Source organism: Mobula birostris, chromosome 14 (genome assembly GCF_030028105.1).
Source record: "Mobula birostris isolate sMobBir1 chromosome 14, sMobBir1.hap1, whole genome shotgun sequence".
NCBI lineage: Eukaryota > Metazoa > Chordata > Chondrichthyes > Myliobatiformes > Myliobatidae > Mobula > Mobula birostris.
Window position 1 is genome coordinate 14,672,393 of NC_092383.1, and position 3,794 is coordinate 14,676,186.

General features: G+C 45.4%; 1 non-coding gene across 1 annotated transcript; it reads right to left on the reverse strand.

Annotated features, from left to right (window-relative positions):
* Nucleotides 1–392: 392 nt before the first annotated feature.
* On the reverse strand, nucleotides 393–465 carry trnar-ucg (transfer RNA arginine (anticodon UCG)). Its single transcript has one exon. It is a non-coding gene; the product is annotated as a tRNA-Arg (tRNA).
* Nucleotides 466–3,794: the final 3,329 nt, after the last annotated feature.

Genomic DNA, 3,794 nt, shown 5'->3' on the forward strand with positions numbered 1-3,794 from the left:
TACTGAAAGTGTATACAACTCCTAGACTCTCGGCCTGAGACGTTAACCATTTATTCAGTTCAACAGATGCTGCCTGACCTACTGAGTTCTTCCTGCATTTTGTGTGTGCTGCTCTATATCTAAGTAATTATTTTTTCACTACAACAAGAAAGTACATTTTGACCATTCCTTCCATTCAAAGTCCTAATTCCTTTGGGGAATTTGTCTGGAGGACTTCATGGTCCCTATGGAAAGAACACCTTTTTTTCACAAGTCATTTATTTGTAAATCTGGGAACGTTGTCTCCTCCATGTAGTGTTATGAAAAAGTCCAAAATTTAGGGGAAGTGAAAAAACAATAAAAGTAAATCCAGCGAAAGCTTGATTGGGCTCTTAGAACAGCAAAGTAAAAAGCGACCGCGGCAGGACTCGAACCTGCAATCTTCTGATCCGAAGTCAGACGCCTTATCCATTAGGCCACGCGGCCGACAACTAACTCTATCACCATAGCTTAGAAAAGCATTGAGAATGTTGATGTATTCTTGATATTGGGAATATTGGAGAATCTCAGCGGGTCAAGCAGCGCTAATAGAGGCAAATAGTCAAGGTTTCGAGCCGAGACCCTTCGTCCGTTTTAACCTGGGAATTTTCCTTCGGGTCTGTAATTAATTATTTATATTGAAGCCAGACACTAATCTATTTCAAAGTTCCTCCACTGTGCCTTCAAGTGGGTAAATTTTGGCATTTAAGTGTTTATTTCGGCGCCGCCACATTTAAATAATAGAATGGCGAGTTTACTCTGAGCTCCTCGCTCCCCACCGCCGCCTGGGGGAACCTGAGTTCAGCGCAACCTCCCGCTGCAGGAGCCGAACCCCGCCGACACCGCCACCTGGAGGAATAGGAGCTCAGTACAACCTCCCTCGGCAGGAGCCGAACCCCGCCGACACCACCACCTGGAGGAATAGGAGCTCAGTACAACCTCCCGCTACAGGAGCCGAACCCCGCCGACACCGCCACCTGGAGGAATAGGAGCTCAGTACAACCTCCCTCGGCAGGAGCCGAACCCCGCCGACACCACCACCTGGAGGAATAGGAGCTCAGTACAACCTCCCGCTACAGGAGCCGAACCCCGCCGACACCGCCACCTGGAGGAATGGGAGCTCAGTACAACCTCCCTCGGCGGGGGCCGAACTCCACCGACACCGCCACCTGGAGGAATGGGAGCTCAGTACAACCTCCCTCGGCAGGGGCCGAACTCCGCCGACACCGCCACCTGGAGGAATAGGAGCTCAGTACAACCTCCCGCTACAGGAGCCGAACCCCGCCGACACCGCCACCTGGAGGAATGGGAGCGCATTACAACCTCCCTCGGCGGGGGGGCGAACTCCGCCGACCCCGCCACCTGCGCGCGCCGCCGATCTCCACGCCGGGCACCGGCACCCCGCTCGCAGAGCCATCTATGTTCAACGCACGCCCTCAATGGTAGGATTCCGCGAACAGCACCCGAGGTGATCGCACCCTGTCCCTGCTGCTAATCACCTCAATCAACACACACACACACAGAGGCTGGGGGAACTTCGATGACCCTCCCCCTCACATCTCCTTTGAAATTGCCCACTCTAACCTAAAATGCGTGCCCTCTGTTATTAGACATTTCAGCCCTGACTAAATTATACTGCCTGTCTGTCTACTCTATCTATACATTTAATTATCTTATAAACCTTTGTCAGATTTCTCCTCAGCCTCTGCAGTTCCAGAGAAAACAACCCAACTTTGCCCAACCTCTCGTTATAGCACATGCCCTCTAATGCAGGCAACATTTCTTCTGCACCCTCTACAAAGCCTTGGCATCCTTCCTATAATGGGGCAACCAGAACTGTATGCAGTACTCCAGGTGCAGCCTAACTAGAGTTTTATAAAGCTGCAAAACAACTTCCTGACTTTTGAACTCAATGCCTTGATTAATAAAAGCAAGCATGCCATATGCCTTCATAAACACCCTATCCACCTCTGTCGCCACTTTCTGGGAGTTATGAATTAGGACCCTAAGATTCCTCTGCTCATCAAGAGTCAAGGATCTTGCCCTTTACAGTATTTAATATATATCTGTATGCCTAAAATTTCATTACCATATCCTACCTTGAGATTTTTTTTTCCTTGCAGGTATTTACAGGAAAATGAAAAAAATACAATAGGATTTATGAAAACTACATAAACAAAGATCATCAAAGAAGATAAAGGCAAATTGTGCAAATAAAAATAAATAAGTGGACAGACAAATAAGTAAGATAAACAAATAATCCTGAGAACACAAGTTGTAGAGTTCTTGAAAGTGAGTCTGTAGTTGTGGACTCAGTTCAGAGTTGAGGTGAGTGAAGTTATCCACCCTGGTTCAGAAGCCTGATGATTGAGGGGTAATAACTGCTCCTGAGTCTGGTGGTGTAGAACCCCTTTCCTTTTGGTAGTACAGTAGTGAGAAAAAACATGGCCTGGTGGTGGGAGTCCTTGATGATGGATGCTGCTTTCTTGTGGCAGCAGTTGTTGTAAATATGTTCAATGGTGGGGAGGGCTTTGCCTGTGATGTTCTGGACTGTATCCACAACTTTCTGTAGACTTTTCCATCCCTGGGCATTGCTGTTTCCATTACCAGGCCCTGCAACTAGTCAGAATAATCTCCAATGTTCATCTACATAAGTTGTAGAATCTATAAAAACATCTATAAAAGGAGCTGAGAACACCTCTAAGTCTTCTGCAGCAACTACTGGACTGGAAATGCAACCTGGGGTCTTCCTTGAAAAGTCAAAACACTGCAAATTCAGGAGTAGAAACAATGTTGGAAATATTCAGCAGGTGAGACAGCATTGTGGAAGGCAAAACTGTTAAATTTTGAGGTTGGAGATAGAAAGTCTTCTCCCTGAAACATTAACTCAGATTCTTTTTCCACAGATGCTGCCTGAATGCTTCCAGCATTTCCTATTTATGCATCTGGGGCTTTAATTTTCCACACATTTGCTTTTGATATTAAGTTAAACAGACTAAGATGACCATTAAAAGATCTTTACACCGTACACCATGTATTGTTTTTAATCTGCTGAGCTTTCTTTAGTTCTTTGCTATTGTTTCCCTTTACAGCAATGATCAAACCAGCAACTAAGATGAAGAAGTCATTTCTCAGCAAGGCTGGTTACACAAGTCAATAAATGCAGGGTAATTTTCAAATGTGTATAAGGTGTTTCATTTGATTTTTCATTCTGAACCGGCCAAGGAGAGAACATCATTGTCAAGGTACAATCAAAGTCAAAGTGCATTTCATATGTCACCATATAACCATATAACAATTACAGCACGGAAACAGGCCATCTTGGCCCTTCTAGTCCGTGCTGAGCTCTTACTCTCACCTAGTCCCACCGACCTGCACTCAGCCCATAACCCTCCATTCCTTTCCTATCCATATATCTATCCAATTTAACTTTAAAAGACAACATCGAACCTGCCTCAACCACTTCTGCTGGAAGCTCGTCCCACACAGCTACCACTCTCTGAGTAAAGAAGTTCCCCCTCATGTTACTCCTAAACTTTTGCCCTTTAACTCTCAACTCATGTCCTCTTGCTTGAATCTCCCCCATTCTCAATGGAAAAAGCCTATCCACATCAACTCTATCTCCCTCATAATTTTAAATACCTGTATCAAGTCCTCCCTCAACCTTCTACATGCCACAGAATAAAGACCTGTCTTGTTCAACCTTTCTCTGTAACTTAGATGAAACCCAGGCAACATTTTAGTAAATCGCCTCTGTACTTTCTCAATTTTATTGA